Genomic DNA, 26,062 nt, shown 5'->3' with positions numbered 1-26,062 from the left:
TGAAGCATGATAGTGAAGTTTCTTCTCACTGGAGACCATTGAGATGGGAGTGGATGATTCCCTCTCAGGGATCTTGTGGGACACTTTCCCCCGGGATGTCGGTTGGACTAGATGATAGAGGTCTGTCCAATTGCAAGATTCTATGATTCTAAGTAGATGGTGAGATTTGGGCATAAGTAAAAACATGGAAAGGTGGCTCTGAGAAAAAGCTGGGAAAGTGGGTTTGAGCAAAGATTTTTAAAAAAATGAAATATGCAGTCTGCTGAAACAAGGGGACATGACTAAATCATTCACTGAGTTTCTGTAGTAGGACTGGGGATGCTGAAAAGTGTGGTTGATATTCATAGTTGCAAAAAAACAATTTTTTTTTTTAGCTTTTCATGGTTATACCTTTCCCATAACATCTGTCTGTATTTAATATGCAGGGCTTCTTATCAGACCTGATTTGTGTACATTGTGCACACCATTATGCTTGTTAAATATTAAAGCCCTTTCTCCTCCTGTGAAGTCTAATTAGGCAGTGCGTTCAGAGGAATAATAGTCCCACCATTGCGTGGCACGTACCTCACCCCCCCTCCCCCGGCTCATTTATCTTGTGTTTCTTTCTTTGCCGTGTGCCAGAGTGCCAAATATAGCACATGAAAGTTTGATGAACAGCTCAGCTCCTATCGGGCAATGGAGAGGAATCTTGCTGGAAAGGTTCTGAAACCTTCTTAAGATGCTGACTGAGTGCGAAAAAGTGTAATACCAGTAGGTTGGCATTTTCCACAGTCAAGAAAATATACTAATATGTCCAATAAGTTATTTAATCAATCCGATTTTAATGAATTAAAGTATCTTAAAATGCCCTTTAAAAAGCAAAATAGAATTCACCAAATGACATTTTTCTTTAAAAAAAACATTCTGCGTTTGACAAACAGGCAAACATGAGCAATTCCATATGTAAAGAAGACCATAAAAAGAATGTAAAGTTGTGAATCACTACCATGTACAATTTGGTCCTTTTTCCTTTTAAGTATACAAAGAAATTTGGTGAGATACTAGGGGTATTTTCCCTGTTTTTAAACATTATATTCTTTAAGACTTACAATGAAAAAGAGCACTTTTAAACAACTACAAGTATACTGTCATCCCTGAATCCATGCTTTGTAATTATTCAGACAATTTTGGCCTGGATAAATTTCATTTATTTTAAAATTTTTATTTTTATGTTTTGTTTTTTTCCTTACCTTTATTTTCAAATATATCTCTTTCTTCTGTCCTCCCCAGAGAACCTCCCCTTGCGACAAAATGTAAAAAAGGACGAAATACAAGGAGAAAGAAACTGTTAAGCAAAATTAACATAGCTCAGTCTAAAAGTAAATTCATTGCTCCATACCAATTGTCTTCAACTTCTGTGAAGAGGAGACAAGCTCACATTTTCTTCTCTTGTCATCGGGGCCAAAATTCTTCATTGCAATTACACAGTGCTCAGTTTTTTAAAAAGTAAATTAAATATTTTTTGTTACATTTTAAGTTCCAAACTGTCTCACAGTCTCCCTTCCCATCCTACCCTACAGGCCAACATTCAACCCCTATCTATTTATTTATCTGTCTGTATCTGTCTGTCTATCTCTCTGTCTGTCTGTCTATCTATCTACAACAACCTATCTATCTGTAAAACCATACTATGGTTCCTTTTATTTATCATTTCTTTCTCTGGAGGTGGATAGCATCTTTCTTCATAGGTCCTTTGTAGTTGATTTGAATATTTATAATACTCGGAATAACTTTGTCATTCACAGGTATTCTTCAAACAATATTGGTATTACTGTATGTAACGTTCTCTTGATTCTGCTCATTTCACTCTTCATTATTTCATGCAAGTCTTTCTGTGTTTTTCTAAGATCATTAAGCTCATCGTTTCTTATAGCACAGCACTATTCCATCAAACTTGTTTAGCTAGTCCGCAATTGATGAGCATCCTCTCAATGTCACCATAAAGACAGCTGCTATACATATAGATTCTTTTCCTTTTTCCATAATCACTTTAGGAAACAGACTGAATAGTGGTATTTCTGGGTCAAAGGGTGTATCTCAGATTTATAACTCTTTGGGCATAATGCCAGATTGCTCTCCAAAATGCTTGGATTAGTTCACAGTTGCACCAATAGTGTATTAGTGTCTCAATTTTTTTATATCCTCTCCAACATTTGTCATTTTCACCTTCTATCATTTTAGCTAATCCAATAGGTGTGAGATGATATCTCAAAGTTGTTTTGATTTGCATTCTCTAATCAATAATGATGGAGATAATTTTTTTTTATATGTGCATATGATTTCTTCGTTGAAAAACTGCCTGTTCATATCCTTTGACCATTTGTCAATTGGGGAATCTCTCATATTCTTATAAATTTGACAAAGTTCTTTGTATATTTGAGATATGGGACCTTTATCAGAGAAAGTATCTATAAATTCCCCCCAGTTTTTTTTCTGCGTTCGTTCTAATTTTTGCTACATTGGTTTTATTTATAATCTTTTACATTTACTGTAATCAAAATGATCCCTTTTACATTTCTCAAAGCTTTCTTTTATTCATAAATTCTTCTTCTATCCATAAGTCTGACAGGTAATATGTTCCATATTCTTCTAGTTTACTTATGGTATCTCCTTTTATATCTAGGTCATGAATCTATTTTAACCTTATCTTGGCAAATGGTGTAAGATATTGGTCTATACCCAGTTTATGCCAGACAGCTTTCTAATTTTCCCAACAATTTTTTACCAAATAGTGAATTCTTATCTCAAGAGCTTAAATTTTTATGTTTGTCAAACACGAAGTTACTATAATCATTTACTACTATTTTGTATGTCTGCTCTGTTCCATTGATCCACTTTTCTGTTTCTTAGCCAGTACCAGAGAGTTTTGATAATTGTTTTATAATATGGTTTGAAATCTGGTACTGCTAAGCCTCCTTCCTTTACATTTTTCTTTTTTTCTTTACATCTTTTCACTAATTATTATGATATTCTTGACCTTTTGTTTTTCCAAATGAATTTTGTTATTGTTTTTTCTAGCTCAATAAAATAGTTTTTTGGTAACTTAATTTGGATGGCATTGAATTAGTAGATTCGTTTAGGTGGAATTGTCATTTTTATTATGTTGACTCTGCCAACTCATAAACTGTTAACTTTTCTCCAGTTATTTAAATCTGACTTTATTTGCGTAAAAAGTGTGTTATAATTATGTTCATGTAGTTTCTGGAGTTGCCTTGGCAAGTATACTCCCAGGTGTTTTATGATGTCTACAGTTATTTTAAATGGAGTATCTTTTACAGTCTCTCCTTGAAGGATTTTGTTGGTGATACATAGAAATGCTGATGATTTATGTAGGTTTATATCCTGCAACTTTGTTAAAATTATTAATTGTTTCAACTAGTTTTTTAGCTCTATGATTTTCCAGCTATATTATCATATTGTCTGCAAAAGGAGATAGTTTTATTACCCCATTTCCCATTCTGATTCCTTCAATTTGCTTTTCTTTTCATTTTTATTGCTAGCGTTTCTAATACAATGTTGAATACTGTTGTTGATAATGGGCAGTCTTGTTACATTCCTGATCTTATGGAGAAGTCTTCTAGCTTATTTCCTTTACAAATAATGCTCGCTGATGGTTTTAGGTAGATGATTCTTATTATTTTAAGGAAAAATCCATTTATACCTATGCTTTCTTCCTCCCCCCCCCACTTAATAGTATTTTATTTTTTCCAGTTACATGTAAAGTTAGTTTTTACCATTAACTTTTTTTTTTTTGTGGGCAAGGCAATGAGGTGAAGTGACTTGCCCAGGGTCATGTAGCTAGTAAGTGTCAAGTGTCTGAAGCCAGATTTGAACTCAGGTCTTCCTGAGTCCAGGGTCAGTGCTCTATCCACTGTGCCATCTAAGCTGCCCCCTCAACATTCACTTATATAAGATTTTGAGTTCCAAAATTTTTTCTCCCTCTGTCCCTCCCTTTTCCCCTCCCCAGGATGGCAAGCAGTCTGATATAGGCTATACATCTGCAATCATATTAAACATATTGCCACATTAGTCATGTCGTAAAAGAAGAATCAGAAAAGGGAAAAATTATGAGAAAAAATTTTTTTAAAAGAGAGAGAAAATAGTATGCTTCAGTTTGCATTCAGACTCCATAATAATTTAATCTCTAATTAATTGTTAATCTGTTTCCATGGACCCTTATTAAATACAATTTTCATTGCATTATTATCTGAAAAGTGTGTATTTTTCTGCTTTTTTGCATCAGTTTTGTTTTTGTTGTTGTTCTTCCATTTATATCCTAGTCATCATGCATATGGTTTTCTTGTTTCTGCTTATTTCTATTTGCATTAGTTCATATATCTTTCCATGCTTCTCATGTTTACCATTTCTTAGGGCATAACAATATTTCCATTATATTCACCTATCACATTCTCTCCCCTTCTCCCTACCCCCATTTCTTTACCACTTATAAAAGCATTCCTAAAATAATTTTGGCTAATATGGGACTTTCTTTCTATCTCTGACTTTCTAGAAGGGTATATGCCTAACACTGCCATCTCTAGGTTAGAGTATGGACACTTTAGTCACTTTCTTCACATAATACCAAATTGTTTTCTGACATACTGTTCCACCAATAGCATATTGGTTTGCCTACCTTTCCACAACCCTTCTGATACTGACTTCCCATCTTGAATACTCTTTGCCAGTTTATCTGATGTGTGCTAAAACCTCAGAGTTGTTTTGAATTGCATCTTTCTTTTTATTAGGGATTTTAGCAGTCTTTCATATATTATTTATAGTTTGCAGTTCTTCTAAACACTTTGTTCATATCCTTAGGCCACTTATCGACTGGGGAATGGTTCTTAGTCTCATGTATTTGTCTTAATTCTCTTATATAAGTTTAATTAAAGGCCCTTTTTCTTTATTGCTGTGCCACATAGATAGCACATTTTATAAGGGATACTGAGAGGCATTGTGCTATAATGGAAAGAACACTGATTGGGAATCAGAAGACTTGAGTTCAAATCCCAGTTCTCGAGTTTGTGTGACTTCAAGCTAATCAAGGAATCTCTCATTGGCTTCTTTTTCTCATTATCTACCTCATTTAATTAAATTCCAGGGGCAGCTATGTAGCACAGTGGAAAGAGCTCCGGCCTTGGAGACAGGAGGACCTGAGTTCAAATTTGACCTGAGACACTTGACACTTACTAGCTGTGTGACCCTGGGCAAGTCACTTAACCCCAATTACCTAAAAAAAAAAAATTCCACAAACACTCATTATATGCATAGTACTGTGTCAGATGCGAGTGATACAAAGACAAAAATGAAACAGGCCTAGCCCTCAAGGCATTTATGTTCTGTTGGGGAGAAATAAGCATATAGAAGATTAAATACAAAATAGATACAACCAATTTCAGAGATTCTGTGTAGAGACATAAGGCAGTAGATTGTCATGGCCCTCATTACGAAGTAGAAAGTGGGTGCTGGGGAAAGGCATGAGGAGGGAAATGACCTATTTTTTCCAACTATGAGATTCTATAATTTTAGCATTCTAGTATTTCCACACTAGACTTAAGACTAGGAACTTTTTTTTTAAATTAGTTTTACCAATTTGTCAAGTATTCCTATGAAACATAACAAGCATAAACATCACCCTCTTTTTTAGTTTCCTGCAGTTTTACCCTATTTTGTCATTTAGAATTTTCCCTAAAAACAACAACAACAACAACTACAAACCATTAATTCTCAGCAGAATTGTTTTGGCACACACTTTTCCATTTTACATGTAACAGGAGCACAAGTACAGAAAACTGATATAGTGACCCAACCCTTTCTACCCCCCTTTCCCTTCCCCAAGACCTTCTGCTCCTGGATATAAGCACAAGCATCAGTTCTTTGAAGATAACAGGAGAGAAATAAACAAAGGGAGAAGCCAGATTCCTACTTTTCCTTCTCCATAATGATCATGGAACACTGTATTCACACATAGCCACAGAGGGTGGATCAGGATATGGCAGAATTGTAAAAAAAAAAAAATGAGGCTTTTTGATCATCTTGGATGGAAAGAAGTGGTGTTTTATTATCATTAGAGAAAAAAAGCTTTTAAGCCTATATTTTAAGTAATACACATCAGGCTAACAGGTTTTTCTCTCCGTGATGCTTGAGCCTCGTGGGTGTGATGTTGTCTGTTTCGTAGAAAAATGCCTTTTAACCCTGATAATGGCAGACATCAAGAGTGCTACTTTCTGTTTATGCGTTATGGATAGTGAGTTTCTCATTTTTTAAAGGGAGAACATTTGTTTTTTTGCCTCTGGGTTTTAGAGATAGGTTAAGTGCAGTCAAATAATCAAAATGTCCTGGAATTCTGAGTTCAAATATGGCCACATAAAATCTCGGTGATAGAATTTTAGACTAGAGATCATAAAATAGAATCTCATTTTACAGAGTGGAAAGTTGAGGTCCCGATTGAGAAAGGGACATGCCCAAAGTAACATGGCTCTGCCGCTAATTTGCTGGGACCAGAAGCTAGGTCTCTTGACTTTTGGCTCAGTGCTGTTACCCTTATTATTATTCTGCTTCTCTCTTTCAATACAATAGGGTCTCTAGGCAGATTTTGATTATTATTTGATCATTACATTTGATCATTAACAGCTTCCTGTATAATTCATAGTTAGAGCATATCTTGGTCTGAATGAGATGTTGAACATGAGTTATTAGTCTAAAGGACAGGATGAAGTCTTTTGGCAAGGTAGGGATAGAGTGAGTGTAATCTGGGCCTCTATGGGGAGATGGGAGAAAATAAGATATGGCAATGTGAAGATGTTCAGTTTTATTGTATCACCTTTGTTAATTTTTTTCTTTTTAAAATTAACTTTTTTATGTGAACGTAATAATCAAGAAACACAAATGTTTCAATACATACAGAAAAACCAGAAAGAAGCCTGTATGAGAAACTGTGGGTTGTTGTCTTTCGTTCTGGAAGAGGACCAAAATGGCATCACTATGTTAGAGTCAAGTTACAGTGTGCCCCACTGTGGATATGGGCTTGGAACGCTCTACCATAGGTTGAGCACGAATAGTCTATGTAAACATTTGGGGTGGATTCTCTACATTTGCACATTTCGTATTTCTTTTGAGCTGTTAACATAACAATTCCTGGCAGATAGTACTTAATTAGCGCTTGCCTGCTTGTTTGCTTCTTTCTGTATACACACAGCAGAACACACAAAGAAGATTGTTTATGAAGCCGTGAAGCTTCAGATCATACCATTTGCAAAAAAAAAAAAAAAAAATTTATAATAAATTCTACCCATTACTGGGAAAGTTGTTTGGCCTTTCCATGCCCAGGCAACTCTCTCAGCTGATACAGTATAGAAGATTTGCTGATTTGCTTTGGGATGGGGTGTTTCCTAGCCCAGAATTCTCTACGCCAGTGCAATTGTGGGTCTGGTTCAGAAAGATGGGTCCGCCATGACCTTCTCTTGAGAAAGCCATGTTGTATTTTTGTCATTGCCACTTCTTTTTCTAGATGTTTACAAAACAACTCTAATAATATGTTCTAGAAATTTCCTTCAAAATAAAGGTCAAGCTGTTAGGCCTATATTTTAAACTCTCTTCTCTTCCTGTCTTTGAAAATCAGGATAATATTAGTCCTTCTCCAATTTTGTGGTTCCTCTCTCTGTATAATCTTTCAGCTGTCATTGACAGTATCTTAGTAATCACATTTTTGAGTCCTTTCAGTAACTGAGTTAATAGCTAGTTGGCTCAGTGGATAGAATTCTAGGCCTAGAGTCAGGAAGATCTGAGTTCAAATCCAACCTCAGACATTTACTAGCTATGGGACCTTGGGCAAATCTCTTAACCTCTGCCTAAGTTTCCTCAACTGTAAAATAAAAGCAATAACAGAGACTACCTTGTAGGGTTGTTGTGAGGATCAAATTAAATAATATTTGTAAAGTTCTTAGTACAGTACCTGGCACAGGGTTGGTGGGTTGTTGTCCTTCGTTCTGGAAGAGGACCAAAATGGCATCACTATGTTAGAGTCAAGTTACAGTGTGCCCCACTGTGGATATGGGCTTGGAAAGCTCTACCATAGGTTGAGCACGAATAGTCCATGTAAACATTTGGGGTGGATTCTCTACATTTGCACATTTCGTATTTCTTTTGAGCTGTTTCAATTCTGCTTTGTTCATAGAGCACGGCACCTTCTCTAATGAGGGTTCGCCATGCTGGGTGGTCTTGTACCAGTGTTTCCCGTGTCACACAATCGGTTCCAAAGTTCTTAAGACAGATCTTGAGAATGTCCTTATACTGCTTCTTCTGATCTCCATGTGTGAGCACTTGCCTTGTGTGAGTTCTCCATAAAATAGTCTATTTGGCAAGTGTACGTTTTGCATTTGAACAACATGGCCAGTCCATTGGAGTTGGGCTCTCTGCAGTAGAGTTTGAATGCTTGGCAGTTTAGTTTGAGAAAGGACCTCAGTGTCTGGTATCTTATCCTGCCAGGTGATCTTCAGAATTTTCCTAACACAATTCAAATGGAAGAGATTCAGTTTCCTGGCATGGTGTTGGTATACTGTCCAGGTTTCACAAGCATACAGCAATGAAGTCAGCACAATGGCTCTGTACACCTTCAGTTTGGTAGTCAGCCTAATACCTCTTTTCTCCCACACTTTGCTCTGGAGCCTCCTGAATTCTGAGCTAGCTCTGACAATGCGAGTGTCAACCTCATTATCAATGTGTACGTTACTGAAAAGTACACTACCAAGGTAAGTGAACTTATCCACAGCATTCAAAACTTCTCTATTTGTTGTAACCAGTGGTTCCAGGTATGGATGGTGTGGTGGTGGCTGATGGGAGCACTTATGTTTTCTTGGTGTTAATTGTTAATCCAAAATTAGCACAAGTAGCAGAGAATCAATTCATACTTTGTTGCATCTCAGCTTCAGAGGCTACATTGAGTGCACAATCATCTGCAAACAGAAAATCATGCACCAACACTCCTTCTACTTTGGTATTGGCTTGTAGCCTTTTCAAGTTGAAGAATTTACCATCAGAGCAATAGCTGACCTTGATGTCGTTTTCATCCTCTTTGAAGGCGTTTGACAACATGGCTGAAAACATCATGCTAAATGACATGGGAGCAAGCACACAGCCTTGCTTCACTCCATTGGTGACTGGGAAAGCACAAGAACATTGTCCATTATCCAGAACCTGGGTAAACATGCAGTCATGAAATTGATATCCAATGCTGAAGAACTCCAGGCAACCAAATTTTGACATTATTTTCCATAAGCCCTCATGACTGACAGTATCATAGGTGTTGGTCCAGTCTACTGGTTCACTGGGGCCAGGTGACTTGAATTTATCAAAAACATTTAGGTGCTCTTTACCTTGATTATTAACCAGGAAGACCAAAACAGTAATGAAGTCAATATGAGAGTTGATTTTCATTCTAGTTCTACCCAAAAGGTCTGGGTCTTAGCTATCCAGTAGCACCCCAGGCTTGCCAAGGATGGAATGGAAGTTCTCTTTTGTCCCTGTCTCTCTGTAGCCTTTTCATCGTTGGCTGATTTTGCTCCAGTTCATTCTCCCCTGGCCTGTTGCTGAGGACTGGCTTTGAAGCATAAACAAGAGGTTGGATGGATAGGCCTCCTCTTTATTTTTCTTGTTTTCTCACATACTATTGTCAAAAATTTGGGAATAACGGTAGTTGGTAGATGTGCCAGTGGTTCTTTACCAGTTACCTAATAGTACTTCTCAGAAACTGTAAAGTTTCCAATAATAGACTAGTACTATTGTTTCCTTCCCCCAATTCCATTAATTCTTTTTTTTTTTGACGTGTATGTGTGTGTGTATGTATGTGTGTGTGATTGACGACTATAACTATGGACAAAATTTAGTCATTGCCTTATAGTAACAGGAGGAAAAATTAGAGTTTTTTTGCTTCAGCAACTCAATAGCCAAAAAGATCTCTGAGAATTTCAGGTTTCCAAGCATAAGGGAAACATGTTCATACTTTTCATGAGTGCTATTTCATCTCTTAATCAGAGGATGAGAACTTTTCGTATATCAGTTAGTTGTAAATTAAATTGTAATGTAATGTAAATTGCAATGTAATTAAGTTTACTGAGTACTTTTGCCTAAAAACTCTTGAAGATTCTATTTGATGATTTTTGTAGGTGGTAAGTGACAAGGAAGCATCCTGCTTGAGTTTTATCTGTCATATCCATGGCTGCAACTTTGTGACTTTGAAAATGGAAGATGATGGAGCTCAGGTGTACTGAACAGAATGTTGATATACATTTATAAATGGGGATTGCAGCTTTTTGAAGAGGAAAATGATGAAATCTCCTTTACACTTTGAAAGAACACTGTTAAAGATTCATTGCTGTTGTAAATGATTTGAGACTTGGGAGTATTTGAGGCTAGTAGGTATGGAGTTTTCCAGGTGTGTTTTTGAAATAGTAAGTGACCCCATCACAAAGGTCATATACCAGATTGACAAAGCACTCTTTTTGAAGTGATTACAAAATGACTTATTAAAAATTATTGCTGTGGATTTATTTTCAGCTAGTAACTTATTTGAACATGTTCTCTGTCTCTAGTGCTTTGTTTGGCAATACAAAGAAAATAGAAACATGGTAACTTTTGGACTGACATTGTTCTTTTTTGTTCTTTGTCTTCTTCTGTACTCTCACACCTGTCCTCCTCTCAACCAATGACATTGTTAATCTTCAGAACTAAGGCAGTGATCCCTGAGGTGTCCCACCATGTCAAATCCTCTCCCATTATGTCCAATACAAAGACCTTCCTTTCAGTATACAGGTGTGCCCTTTCTTTAAAAAAAAAAAAAAAACACATCAAAAAAATTCCCCAACATTCGAAAGCACAAAAGAAATTATAGAGTTATTGTTGTTAAAATGATTCTTCCTTTTATGAACTAGGTTCATTATGATAGTGAGGTACTCTTGTCCTATTAAAACATGATTTAATTGCGAAAATTGATTGGATGTACAACTTCCAGGAATGTATCTGTTGCATAAAGTAAAATACACCTGTGTTAGAATCAGAATGCTAGAGGAGAAACTCAGAGATCTAGTCTCTACCTCCATCATTCTGCAGATAAAGAAAGTACTGCTCAGAGAATGTAAATAACTGGCTTTAAAGTCACACACAGCTAGCTAATGGCAGGGCTGAGATTAGAATCTAGGTCTCATGACCCAAGGTCTCTTTCCACTTTATGTGCAACCTTTTATTACTATTGACCATATATGGGATTTAAGGCTGTAATGGACCTCAGAGGTTATGTGGTCCAGTCCCTTCATTTTATAGATTAGGAAACTGAGGCCAAGAAGTTTAGTGCCTAAGGTCATGTAGCCATTAAGTCACAGAGACAGGATTCGAATCTGGGTCCAATGATTTTTTTTTTCCCCACTGCCTGCTCAGAAATTTGATTTTTGTTTTTTCTAATTTCAGGATTCTGGAGGAGTTGAGATTTAAGTGAATTATCAACTGAGGGTGAGTTTGGATTAGTTTTTATATTCTCTCTCTCTCTCTTTCTCTCTCTCTCTCTCTCTTTCTCTTTCTCTCTCTCTCTTCCACTTCCTGCTTGACCAATTATAGTTCGTTTCATTCCAGATTTAATGCCAGCTGGTAAGTCCGTGATGTTAAACATGTATTTCTTTACAGGAATAATGATAGGAAGTTTCTATCCACTCCTTTATCTTTGAAAATTTTACTTTTTTCCCCCTATGTGTGCTAATTTCTCAAAGAAAGAAAAAGGAGTGCATTCACACTTTTTTATTCCCATAAACTTCGGGTTTGGAAACAAGATATTTGAAACACACTGATTCCTAAAAATGAAAAGAATCTGACTGTGAACACAGATTGTTTCAGAGACTCAGGAGGCCAAATGTTAAGAAATTACCTAATTCTCTTTCCATAGAGCACTCAGAATTAATTGTAAGAAGGGTTTTGAAATGTGATAACTTTAATGTAATAGTCTTGTGTGTTATCAAGGTATTGTAGAGATCTACACGCTAAGCTTACATATCATTGAAATACCAAAGGAAGGGGTTTTTTTAAAACAATGTTTGACAAGTTATTTGATTTAAGCAGATTTTCCAAATTATTAGCCATGGTAACAGTTTAAAGGTGTCTCTTGATGCAAAATTATGGAGAATGTAAACAAGTTAAATATTAGCTGCTGGTTGATCAAGAATTAAGGCTTATAGAGAGTTTATTTTTTTTTTTTTAGTATAATATTTTAGCATAATGTGTTTCATTTCTGTATCAAAATGACATGAAAACTTATATGTGGGTTTAGAGGGCATCACCCTTGTGACAGAGAAGGGCCTTTCCCTTATTAAATTTCTGTTACTGTAAGGGTGGCCTCTCTATTCTTTCTTATGCTACCACAGCTCATCTCTTGCCATACCTCAACCCTGGAATACTCCCCCATCTGCCTTTTCTGCTCCTAATCACAAAATGCTGAGTCCAGCTTGAGGAAGTCTCACAAACATGCTCACTGGGTACATTACAAGTTTATGTTATCCCACCTAAATTGAGCCCTCTCTGCGGTAAGGCCGTTCTTTTATTTCTCACTAACAGATTTCCTATCTCACTCTCCACAGAAACTATTCCAAACCTTTTCTTCTCAAGCCTCCCACTCCTCCTCTAAGCCACTCCCTCTCAGCTGAGGAACTTCCTTCTTATTTTACTGAGAAAATGAGTCTATTCCACGTGAGTGGCTGTATTTTCTTCATCTCACAACCCCTTGACATCAATCGCTACTCTCTCCTCCTTTTTTCTGAGTTTCTGACAAAGAAGTGGCACTTCTCCTTGTGATGGACAACCCTACTTGTACCTTCTATCCCATTTCTCTTTTTCTCATTCTCTTTCTCTCCCTTTTTTCCACTCCTCCCCCCCCCTTACATATCTACTGTTTCCTTGCCTACTGCCTTCTAATATGCCCATCTCCCTCATCCTTAAACAACAACACACTTGTACTAGACCCTACCATCCCCTCAAACTATCATCCTTTATCTCTCCTCCCCTTTTCAGCCAAACTCCTGGAAAAAGCTATCTGCATTTGCTCCCTCCTCTCTTTAGCCCTTTGCAGTCTGGTTTCTGACCTCATCACTTAACGGAAACAGCTTTCTCCAAAATTACCCCTGATTTTAATTGCCAAATATAATGGTTTCCCTCCCCTACCTCAGTCCTAATCCTTCTTAGCCAATCTGCTGCATTTGTCCCTTTGGACTCTACTCTGCTCCTGGATACCTTCTCTCTTTGTTCTTTTCCTTTTATCTGACCATTCCTTCTCAATCTCTTTTGCTGGTTCATCATACAGAACATTCCCCTTAATTATGGGTGTGCCAAGGTTCTATCCCAGGTCTTCTCTTCTCCCTCTGCACTCTCGCTCGGCAACCTCATTAGCTCTCATAATTCTGTTATCTATGCAGATGACTCCCAGATTTATATATCCATGTCCAGTCTTTCCCTTGAACTTCAAATCTCCCATCACCGATTGCCTAATAGACATTTCATCTAGTTGTCACAGGGGGTAAGTGCTAGATTTGGAGTCAGGAAGACCCGAGTTCAAATCCTGCCTCAGATGTTTACTAGCTGTGTTATCCTGGGCAAATTATTTAACCTCTCTGTGCCTCACTTTCCTCATCTGTAAAATGGGAATAATGATAGCACCTACCTCACAGGTTGTTGTGGGGATCAAATAAGATAACATGCAAAATGCTTCGTAGACCTTAGGGTACTGTATAAATGGTAGTTCTTATTGCTCATTTCCTTGTTCCTATCAAAGGCTCCACCATTCTTCCAGTCTCCCAGATTTAGAACCTCAGCATCACCCTCAGCTTTTTACGTTTCCTCACCCCACATATCCATTCAGTTATCAAACCCCTAAGGTGCTGGTTGGGAGAAGAACCAACCCTACCTGGGTTGGGAGGAGGACGGGTGTAAACCACAAAGCTAATATGCCTTTAGCACGCCACAGTATCAAAACTTGAGTCTGTACTACATAGAGTTGTTTAGTCGTTTTTCAGTCATGTCTGACTGTTTGTTACTCCATTTGGGGTTTTGTTGGCAGAGATACTGGAATGGTTTGCCATTTCCTTTTCGAGCTCATTTTACAGGTGAGGAAACTGAGGCAAATAGGGTTAAATGACTTGCCCAGGGTCACACAGCCAGTAAGTTTCTGAGGCTGGATTTGAACTCAGGTCTTCCTGACTCTAGGCCTGGCACTTTATCGACCGTGCCACCTAGCTGCCCTGTACTAAAGTAGGAAGTCAAAATCAAAAGGAGTTCTGGGAACCTATCTGTGTGCCTCAAATTGATTCTCCAAAGCTTTGGGTCTGTTTAAGTTGCCTGCTTTCTTTCTTTCTTAGCCTTCTCCTAGTGCTAATATTTTTTCCCCACTTAATAGTATTTTATTATTTTCTAATTACATGTAAAGATAGTTTTCAACATTCACTTTTATAAGATTTTGAATTCCAAATTTTTCTCCCTCCCTCCCTCCTCAAGACAGCAAGTAGTCTGATATAGGTTATACATGTACAATCATATTAATTATATTTCCACATTAGTCACGTTGTAAAAGAAGAATCAGAACAAAAGGGAAAAACCATGAGAAAGGAAAAAAAAACAAAAAAAAATTAAAATATTATGCTTCAATGTGCATTCAGACTCCGTAGAACTTTTCCTGGATGTGGATAGCATTTTCCATCATGACTCTTTTGGAATTGTCTTGGATCATTGTATTGTTGAGAAGAGCAAAGTTTATCAACATTGGTCATCGCTAATGCTAATGTTTTAGTGCTTTCATGGACATGGTTTTGCCAGCTCTCTTCCTGACCCAGCTGCTACTGTCAGGCTGTGTGCTCATCCAGTTATTATAATACCACTCTCTTATGCCTAACTAAAACCCATCTATCCTTCAAGGCCCAGTTTCCACCCTTGTGACCCTGGGTTCTGATTGATGAACCTTACCAGGCTTACCACACCCATTTCCTGGTCATCTCCATGCCATACTGACTGCATATATCCCCTTCTTCTTGCCATCCCCCCAGTACATACTTTTGAAATTCTAGTAGTGGGAACAGTAATCAAATCAAATTAACACTACTCTTCCTGTTAAGGACATTCTTGTCAATTTCCTGATGACTCCAATCATCATTCATTCTTACAATTCTCCTATATATGTTGCCTTCACCATAAGAGTGCAAGCTCCTTGAGGACAAGGACTGTTATGTTTGTTTATATTTGTACTCCCAGCACTCAACACAGTACCTGATACATTAAGCTCTTAATAAGTGCTTTTTAATTAATTTATGGTGGTACATTGGAATAGAGTACTGGACTTAGAATGAGGAAGATCTGTCTGGCATTTACTAGCCTTGCGATGCAGGACAAGTCACTTAACTTTTTTCAGCCTCCATTTCCTTATGGGTGAAATGAGGAGGTTGGATTCAGTGACCTCTAAAGTTCTTTTCAGCTCCAAGTCTATGGTCTTTCCTAATTATCACCCCAGCTGGAAGTGAATTTGCCTCTTTTCGAATCACTGTCAACCGTAGTCATTTGACATTTCTCTTTCATTGGGCAGTTTTGATAGTTATTTTTCTGTGTTCAGTTTCCCCAACTAGAGCATAATATCCTTGACATCCTAGACCTTGTCTTCTACTTCTCTGTATCCCTGTTAACCTTACCCTCGTTCTTTGCCATGGCACAGCTTAACAGATTTTCTCTACATGTATTTGTTGCCTGAAGGAGGTGTAGACGTATTGATTGATAGGCAACACTCGCTTGTAAGTGCTAAATGTTACAGAAGCTTTTCTAATTGCATATTGATTATACTATCCCAAACTATCTTAGTACTTTAAGGATGTTTGATGTTGTGGAAAGAACACTGGATTTGAAGTCAGTGGATGCCAGGTTTAAATCCTGGCTATTTATAATCAGTGTGACCTTGGGCAGTCCACTCCACAGCTTTATGCCTCAGTTTCCTTATTTGTAAAATGAAGGGGTGGGGCTATAATTTCTAAATACCTTCCATCTCCAATTCTATGATCCCGTGATTTGGGAGATGTCCTCTGGCTTGCTTTGTGTTATAGTGTAGAATTATTCATCTGTATCTTGACTATTGGTGATCTCTGTTTTGTAGTTCATTTACTGTTACTTCTTTTTAAAATATATTTGCTTTGAAGCTAATAATAGCAAAGATTTATATAGTGCTTACTATGTGCCTAGTGCTGTATTAAGTGCTTTACAATTATTAGCTCAGTTTATCCTCATAATAATTCTGTGAGGTAGGTGCTATTATTATCCTCATTTTAGAGATAAGGAAATGGAGGCAAAAAGTAGCTAAGTGCCAATGTTCTTATTTCATTTTTTTTTTTTGATATGTAGGAATTGGGCAGGTGTCAATGCTTCTTTGTAGCCGAGAACCTTATGGAAATTTATATACAATCATATGTAAATAAATAAAAATCAGAGGTGGGGAGGTGCCTTCTTAGTTATGGTGGTTGTTGTTGTTTGTCCTTGATTCTGGAAGAGGACCGATGTCATCAGAAGGGTGATGTCATGACTTGCGAGTGAATTGGATTTAAGTGAGGCAGAGCTATGCAAAGTAGTCTGCCTCACTATTTCCTCCAGAGTCATGGAAGTCCAGTGGCAACACAAAAGTCAGGCTGGTGATGGCCTCGGATACAATGGATGACCTTGGCCTTTCTAAATTAAGATCTTTCTCAGGTCTCAGTTTATTTGAGGCAACGCCCATTCAATGACAAAAAGGGCTGGGTAAGAATTTGTTATTTAACCTTAGCTGAGCACTTATAATGTAGACATGGTTTGATTTATTATACACTGAAAAACCACCAACAAACTCATAAGGGCTAGGGTTACTTTTAGTATTTTTTTTCAACAGATGCTCATTTTTCTTCTTAGCAAAAGTAGTTTATTTCAGTAAATATTTAATAGTGTCTATTATGTCAAATTAAACAGGTGATATAGGGATATTGGTGGGGAATTTATGGACTTTGGAGTAATAAAAAGAAAAAGGATTTGTGTTTTAATTGTGAGAGGGCTTGGATAGGTTGTGATTGAGACTATAGGATAGAGGTCATCTAGTCCAGCCTTTTCATTTTTACAGATGAGAAAGCTGAGGCCAAGGAAATTGAGTCTTACCCAAGATCACAGAGGTAGTATGAATAAGGGGTGAGATTTGAACCCAAATTTTCCAACTCTAGTACCAGTATTCTTTCCATTGATGCACTGAGGTATAATTATGTTTCTGTTTTGCTTTTTTTTTAAGGAGGTAGGTTTGGGAGAGGCTTTGGCACAAAAACATTATCTTAGTAAACCCACAGCTCTCTAGAAGTAAGGATCATTTGCCCAAAGGCAGATTTTCCTTTTTTTACTTCATCTTTGTGAGGGACACAGGCTGATGGAGGGTGACAGGTTTTCTGGAGTTAAGGAAAGGGTTAACTCTTTGCAGGGTAATGAAACACCTAAAAACATTCCAGAAATTTGGGTAGAAATTGTATGAAAGCATTAAGCTTGTGAAATGAAGTAACAGGCCGCCTTTATGTGCTCCTGAGGTATGCCTGCATCCCATTGCATGAATAGCACTTTATTTGGGGGTTGCAGACATAAATCATGAGGCCAGCGGAGGAATGAACATGTTCTCTCCAAAATCATTGAGGGAGGGGTGTGTGTGTGTGTGTGTGTGTGTGTGTGTGTGTGTGTGATGGGGGAAGGGAGGGTTGCAGGGTGAATCCAGGTGTGTGTTCATAGATTAAAACAACTTTGTCCAACTAAGATTTAAAAAACTGACCTAAGCTCACGGAAAATTGAAATGCAAGAGTAAAGATGAAATCCTGTCCTCTATTTTACATGAAGAAGAGCTTAAAGATGTCTCTGGTCTTTCCAAGCAGTAATTCCGTAATTGCTGGGATTCACAAAAGGCTGGATGTTATCACAGTAACAGCTAATGTTCTATCCTTCCCCCAGCTCCCCATGCCTGGAATACATTCCTCTTTTACCTCTGGGTTTTGGAATCTATTTGTCCTTCTTGTTGTTCAGTCATGTCCAGCTCTTCATGACCCCATTTGGGGTTTTCTTCACAGAGATACTAGAGCAGTTCGCCATTTCCTTCTCCAGCTCATCTTACATATGAGGAAACTGAGGCAAACAGGGTTAAAGGACTTGCCCAGTGTCACCCAGCTAGTAAGTGCTGAAGTTGGATTTGAACTCAGATCTTCTTGACTCCAGGCTTGATGCTCTGTCTATGGTGCCATCTTGCTACCCCCATACTTTCCTTTAAAGTTTAGCTCAAGAGCCACTTCCTACATGAGGATTTTCTTGATCCTTTCAGTTGCTAGTACCTCCTTCCACAAATTACCTTGCATTTATTATATATATATTTTTGCATGTACTTATATGTGTAGGTATTGTCTTCCTTATAGAATGTAAACTCCCTGAGGAGAGGGACTCTTTCATTTTTGCCTGTTTTCCTAGTGCCTGGCACATAACACGCACTCAAGAACCGCTTGTTCACATTTGATAGAGCTTTGTGGTTTGTACAACTTTATACACGTTATCTTATTTGTTAATGATAGTTATAATAGAAATTTATGTAATTAAATTGAATTAAAATAAATTAAATTTAAATTAAAGTTTACAAAGCATTACAAATATAATGTGAGATGGGCACTATAGGGATTATTATCCTCATTTTACAGATGAACAAACTGAAGCACAATGGTGTTAGGTGACTTGCTTGCCCATGGTGGTCGAACATCTAGTGTCAGAAGTGGGATGTGAATTCAAGTCAAGATCTTGTACCCTAATAGCAAACCAGGCTCCTTCTCCACAGAACTTTGATCTTTACCACTTTTCACCTTTGTCCTTTTTTCTTTAGCCTTGACACATTAGTATATTTTTTTTCTAAATCAAATAATTGCAGCACAGCAACACATAACCATAAAGTCACAGACAGATTTTTCTGAGTTACTGGTGAAATCCAGTCTCATTTCTATATGGTCAAGTCAACAATCATTTATTTAGCGTTAGCTGTGTCACTGTGCTAAACACAGGGGATATAAAGAAAGACAATAAAGTTCCTGCCTTCAAAAAGCTTATAATCTAATTGGGGGTGGGAGAGAGACATTACACAAACAATTATGTACAAACAAGATATATATTTAAATATATATACATACATATATACAGGTCTATGTATACATACATGTATATATAGTAATAGACACATATACACATGTGCGTGTGCGTGTGTGTGTGTGCGTGTGCGTGTGTTTGTGTGCGTGTGTGTTAGGGCAGTTAGGTGTACTAGTGGATAGAATGCTGGGCTTGGAGTCAGGAAGACTCATCTTCTTGAATTCAAATCTGGCCTCAGACACTTATTGGCTGTATGACCCTGGGCAAGTTATTTAACCCTATGTGCCTTGGTTTCCTCATCTGTAAAATGAGCTGGAGAAGCAAATATCAAACCACTCTAGTTTCTTTGCCATGAACATTCCAAATGGGGTCACAAAGAGTCAGATAGGAGTGAAAAAACAACTGACTGAATTTATATATGTACATATATACACACACATATATATGCATACATGCAAATGTATATATATATGATATATGTTGAAGATAATCTCAGAAGGAAGGCACTAACATTAAGGTGGACTAGAAAGGCTTATTGCAGAAGGTGGGATTTGAGTGAAGACTTCAAGGAAGTCAGGGACTGAGATGAAGTGAGAGAGAGAATTCCAGGCAGGAGTGACAGCCAGTGAAAATGCATCAAGTCCGAAGATGGTGTGTCTTTGAGGAACAACAAGGAGGCTGGATCAGAGAGTGTGTGTGAGTAGGGGTGAGTGGGGGCGGTGGGAGGTGGATTAAGTCAATCAACATTTATTGAGAACCTACTAATGTTCTAGCCACTGTGCTGTGTACTGGGGATGCAGAGAACGGCAAAAGACAGTCCTTTCCCTCAAGGAGCTCACAGTCCAATGAAAGAGACAACATGCAAAAAATATGTACAGACAAGAAATTGGAGAGGGAAGGCATTCAGGTAGATCAGGAGATCCTTGTAGAAGGTGGCATTTTAGCTGGTATCTGAAGAAAGTCAGGAGACAGAGATGAGGAGGAAGAGAATTCCAGGTGTGGGGGCGGACAGCTGGGGAAAGTGCAGTGTGAAGGAGCAGTGTCATGTCCAAGGAATGTTGTTGTTTGTCCTTTGTTTTTAAAGACTTACTCATGAATTGGATTTAAGTGAGGCAGAGTTGTGTCAAGTTGTCAGCCTCACTCTCTTTCAGAGTCATCAAAGTCCAGTGGCAAGACAAAAGTCAAGATAACTGGTGATGGCCACTGACTACCTATATGATTTCATTTCTCATTTGTATTTCTCATCTTTTAAAAATATATTTTATTTCCCAAAATATTTCCCAATTACATGTAAATTTTTTTTAACATTTAAAAAATTTTGAGTTCCAAATGCTCTTCCTCTCTTCTGCCCCTCCCCTATCCGTTGAGAAGACAAGCAATATGATATTGATTAGATATGTGAAGTCCTGCAAAACATGTTTCCATTTTAGCCATGTTGCAGAAGAAAACACACAAGAAAAATAAAGAAAACCAAAAAAAGTATGCTTCAATCAGCACTCAGAGGTCATTGGTTCTCCCTGGAGGCGGATAGCATGGGTCTTTTGGAATTGTTTTGGTTCTTTATCTTGAGTACCTAAGTCTTTCAGAGTTGATCACAAGATTTCTCATCTTTAAGATAGAAAGCATATATCAGCTCTCTGATGTCCCTTCTACCTCTGTGGTGTTTCTGTGGTCCTGGGAGTAGTGTTTTCTAATCTTAAAGGGTTTGCCATACAAGGCTGACTCCATTAGGGCGGTATCCCCGTCTCCATTGAAGGCATGGAATAGAAAGTTTGTGACTAAAACAGAAGAGGGCCCGGAGAGGCCCGCTGCCCATAGGGATGAATGAACTTTGGGAGCCTCATACCTGACTGACTCTGATGTGATCCTTCTCTCGGGTAGAGTAGAACCTGAGGATAATTGGGTGCAGAAGGCTCCCTGCTTGTCTGGGGAGAGTGATACTCTCTCTCCCCTTCCCTCTAAACTTTGAAATTTTGTTCAGTTGTTTTAGTTATGTCTAACTCTTCATGACCCTATTTGGGTCTTTCTTGGCAAAGATCCTGTAGTGGTTTGTCATTTTCTTCTTCAGCTCATTTACATATGAGGAAACTGAGGCAAATGGGGTTAAGTGCTGTAACACAGGAGCTCAGCTCCTGGCAGGTTCACATTAGATTCAGCCAAACCAAAGAAAGACAGTGGAGCAACAGAGGGAATTCATACCAGTTTATTACTCCAAGGGGCAGCCAGCAAGAAGCCTCACTCCTTAGCCAGTGCCCACTTGATTTATAGAGTAACAGACAAAGAAGGCATTTGGCCAAGGAGTAGCTTCATAAGTTTATGTTAAATTTGACAATGCAATGATGACTTAGCATAGTGCATGTGCAGTAGGTGTTTATCACTGTAAGCACAATTGTTTATATTTTGCAAGGTTGTACAATGATGCACAATCATGGTAGAAACTGTTTATGACCGTGGATCCTGGGAACTAATATATGTGATCCTGGGAATTATTATCTGAAAAAGAATAGCAAAATCCACCTTTCATACACTAAAATCCACTTTACGTACAAGTGCCTTGCCCAGGGTCACACAGCTCTAGTAAGTGTCTGAGGGTGGATTTGAACTCAAGAAGGGTCTATACTTTGTATTTATTTTGTATTTAATTTTCTATGTATGTGTTCTTTCCCTCCATAGAATATAAACTCCTTAAGGAAAGGGACTGTTTCATATTTGGTCTGTGTATTCCTGGTACCTAGCTCAGTGTCTGGTGCATTGTAAGTAATTAATGACTGTTGAAAGAATAAGCAAATGAATGCTTGATTATAGGTGCCTTCTCTTTCTGCTCTCTTTGACCCATCATTGAATGTTGGAAAACCAGCTTGGGGTTTGTTAGTTTTAAGAAATGTTCCCTTCTAGAAGACTAAGATGCAAATACCTAAAAAAGACTGAAAATTAGAAGGTGACAGAGAAGTTTGAGCCAGTGAAGTAAATGATGGCACAATATTACCATCTCTGTATGCAGAAAAACTCTGACCTTTCAACTATTAGTATTTTGGATTAAGAACAAGATTATGGGTCAGTGTTCCATTTCAAGCCAGCTGTACTTCCACTTGAGTTTGGGTTGCAGTCCATTTATAAATTGTAATTTAGTCACTTGTTTTTGGAAGCATTTAAAAAAAATTATGCTCCCATAGAGTGTTATTAAATGGCAAAAGTATATTATTAAGCCTAATTATGTACTTCTCAAAAAAAAGGTAATTTTTCCACACGGAAAATCAGACTTACAGCAAAGGAGGAGTTAACTGTGTGTGCCCCTTTATCCCCTAAGAGTTTTAAATGAAAAAAAAAAAACAACAATCCCCTGGTCTAAACATGGCCCCACCTTCCTCCCCTCTCTCCAGTCCACTCAGATCCTCTTGGGCTGCAAGGCTGAAGTCAGAGCCTTGTTCTAAATCCCATCACTTCTCACACCTGCTCAACTGAGAGCCAACAGAGTGTACTTAAGGTTTGGAGTGAACAATTCTTTGGCTTGAGAGCTCTGCCCAGGATTTGACAGCATGAAAATGACCAGAGATTTTCAGGGGCTTAAACTAATACTACTTCTTTGCCTTCAGCCAGTGCCTTTTGAGCTTTAGTGGGAGGTCTGAGTCTTTTATTAGCAAGTCAAAAATTATATCCACTTAATGTTGGGAGCATTAGGATATGAAAAGCAATTTCGTCCACAGGCCCAGTGACTCCCTAGAAATTGACTTCCAGACCTCTCTCGTTTTTGTATTCCCATGCTCTTTCAAGTGGGGAAAAAAGAATGTGGAGAAATCCTTTTAAACCAGTTTGAAATTTAAGCAAAAACTCTCATAATGAATGTAAAGTGAACTAATTGCTCGTTTTGTTTTGAGCCTCAAACAAAGCTAATGATCAAGTAAGACTCCACTCAATTCTTCAGTTGGGGAAGGGCCAGAGAGAGGTGGGGAAACAGCAGGAGGTCTTAATCTTTACTTCATCAGGTCCTGAATCTCTTCATTAGGTGCACCTGGTAATTTTTTTTTTTATAACTGTTAATTTTCTTTGGAAATTAATACACTGGGAAGTGCATTTAACGATCCAGAAAAAATATTGACTTTATGGAAAAGGAGAAACTGTAGTCAATTAGGAGCTATTAATTTGCATATACAGTCCACTTCATTAGGCATAAATGTGTTTTCAATGAAGTAAATTGTAGCTGCTGAGAATATTTGATACTTGCTTAAATGTGTGATGCAATTAGAGGGTATTGGGGCTGTCCGCTTAAATTTTTTACTTATCCAGTATCAAATGTGGAACTTTGCTGACTCATTACAAAGTCAGGTTTTTTAGCTAATGCTTTTGTTTATGTAGGTAATGACTTTTATAGCAAGAGTGTGTTGGCTAATCATTTTTTGAGTTTAGTGTTGTAATTGGCTCCAACACCTACTACCTGTGTTTCCTCGGGGAAATTACAGTACTTTACCTCCCTGGGCCTCAGTTGTCTTATCTGTAAAACCAAGGTTTAGAATATCTGATCCCTTAAGTCCCTTCTAGCTCTGAAGCCTGTGGTCCTGTCAGGACCTGTGGTCCTGTCGATCCTTTTCCCTCTTTCCCCTATGAATATTGGTCTCTTCCAAATACAGAGCATACCTCTCAAATGGGGTTTAAGAAAATCTAGTTTATCAACAGGGTGCACAGTTCAGAGATGACAGTAGCCAAAACTTTTCCCTGGAATGGGCATATGAGTAGGGTGAAAGGGAGAGAGGAAAGGCAGTAATTTAATATTGGGTGGTAGAAGGAATCTAGCTCAGACAGTCTGATTAGAAGTCAAGACCTTGGCCAAGCTAACACCAGAAGACATAACCAGGAACTCTTTGAAGGTCGTAGAAACTTCTAAGTAAGTTGACATGGGGAGAGCCACTTCTTAAAAAAGATTGATTGTTAGAGCTGAGAGGGATCTTAGAGGTCATTTGGTCTGACCCCTGCACTTTTTTTTTGGAGGCAATCGGAATTAAGTGACTTGCCTAGGGTCACACAGCCAGTAAGTGTCTAAGGCAGGATTTGAACTTAGGTCCTCCTGACTCCAGGATTGGTGCTGTATCCACTGTGCCAATTAGCTGTCCCTGACTCCTTCACTTTGCAGATGAGGTAACTGAGGTCCACAGAGAGTAAGTGACTTGAGCAGGGCTGCTATACAGCTAGCAAGTAGCAAAACTGGGATTTGAACCTAGGTCTTCTGACTCCCAAGACCTGTGCTTTTTCTACCTCACCAAGTTTTCTCTTATCTTCAGTTTATTCATCTGTAAAATGTGGATGATACTATTTGCACCACTTTATAGGATTATCACAAGAAAAGGGCTTTGCAAATTTTAGAGTGCCAAAGCAACGTGATGAATTTTATCTGTGGTTTGGGAAGCAATGAATGGGTCTCTACTGTGGTTGGGAAGACAAAGGGAGACTGGTTGCTGAGAACTGTTGGCTCACATTTTAAGGGGAGCATTGAAACACTGAAGTTTGTCTAAAGGAAGGTGATTAGGACAGCAAAAGCATGTCTTTTTTAAAGCATCTGGGTCTGTTTAGTATAGACAAGATGGTTGTCTTCAAATCAATGTGTTCCTTCCCAAGTGTCACTTTCAGACCTCCCCTCTACCAACACCATCCAACAGCTTCTCCTTTGAGGTTCATACATTCCAGTTGTTTCTATAATTGCCCATATCCCTGTTTCTGAGATCTTGCCTTCAGGTCTTCTTCTATTCCTTCCCTCCATCCCTGCTCACACCCCAGGGACTTTGGTATTTATGTTGATGAGCAAGGCTTTCAGTCCATCAATCTATTTACCACATTGTGCCCCTACTTAGAATGTTAAGCCTCTTTAGGGAAGGGGATGTTTTCATTTTTTTTTTGTATCCCCAACTATTAGTTGCAGCATTTGGCAGATAGTAGACACTTAATAATCAATCAGTCAATAAGTATTTATTAAATGTCTACTGTGTGTCAAGCTCTGTGACAGTCCCTGCCCTCAAGAAGCTTACAATTTAAGGAGGGAAGACAACATATAAAAGGAAACTAAAAAGGAAAGGGAGGTGGAGAAGATACCCAAGAGAAGCCTGAAGGAGAGCAGCCTGGTGAGAAATGAAGACATGGCTGGCCTGAGCCCTTCCTTTAAAGGGAGGTTTTGGAGTTCGTGACTCCACCCTTCCATCCAGGAAAAGAGGGTTCTGATGAGGTACGAGTACCAAAGCTTGATTCTATCTTGCATATTCTAATATAATTATGATATGTATTATGTAATTATTATATAATATTGCATATTATATTTTGCATTCATATCCTGATGAGATTTCCCAATGATAAGGGTCCTGGGGGCATCATAGAAAAGTCCAAAGAAATCCATATGCAGCTAAATGTCGCAGAAGATAGAGTATTAGGCTTGAAGTCAGAAGACTCATCTTCCTGAGTTTAAATCTGACCTGAGACACTTCCAGGCTGTATGACCCTGGGCAAGTCACTTAACCCTGTTTGCCTCAGTTTCCTCATCTGTAAACAAATGAACTGGAGAAGGAAATGGCAAATCATTCTTTAAACACTTGAAAACAACTATCAGGGCCCTCCTGAGTATTCCCTTCTCCAGGCCTAACATCTCAGTTCCTTCAAACATCACCTGTTACTGTTATTCCTTTCCTGGGTGGGATGCCATGTTCGATGACGTGTTTTGGGGGTTCTTCTCAGCTCTAAGATTCTGTGATCCTTTTCTAGGGCAGTGCTTTTTAAACTTTATGATCCCCAAGCTCTCCCCTTCATCAGAAAAAAGCATCATATAATTTCAGTGCTTTTGAGAAGTGAAGAGAGAATAATATTTTTTTTTTAAGTC

General features: G+C 38.2%; 1 protein-coding gene across 7 annotated transcripts in view; it reads left to right on the top strand.

Moving 5' to 3' along the window:
- The window catches only part of CSGALNACT1 (chondroitin sulfate N-acetylgalactosaminyltransferase 1), a 400,361-nt gene that overhangs the window by 16,784 nt on the left and 357,515 nt on the right, over positions 1-26,062 (top strand). For 6 of the 7 annotated variants that reach the window (XM_027865511.1, XM_027865507.1, XM_027865514.1 and 3 more), the window contains exon 2: positions 11,497-11,538. The gene's annotated coding sequence lies outside the window, so the exon portion shown is untranslated. Of the gene's footprint in view, positions 1-11,496; positions 11,539-26,062 lie in introns of those variants that run through there. The other variant, XM_027865513.1, reaches the window with a different exon arrangement.

The sequence above is a fragment of the Vombatus ursinus genome, unplaced genomic scaffold (genome assembly GCF_900497805.2).
Source record: "Vombatus ursinus unplaced genomic scaffold, bare-nosed wombat genome assembly UNPS02014778.1, whole genome shotgun sequence".
Taxonomy (NCBI): Eukaryota; Metazoa; Chordata; class Mammalia; order Diprotodontia; family Vombatidae; genus Vombatus; species Vombatus ursinus.
This window is presented reverse-complemented; position numbering and strand designations above follow the sequence as displayed.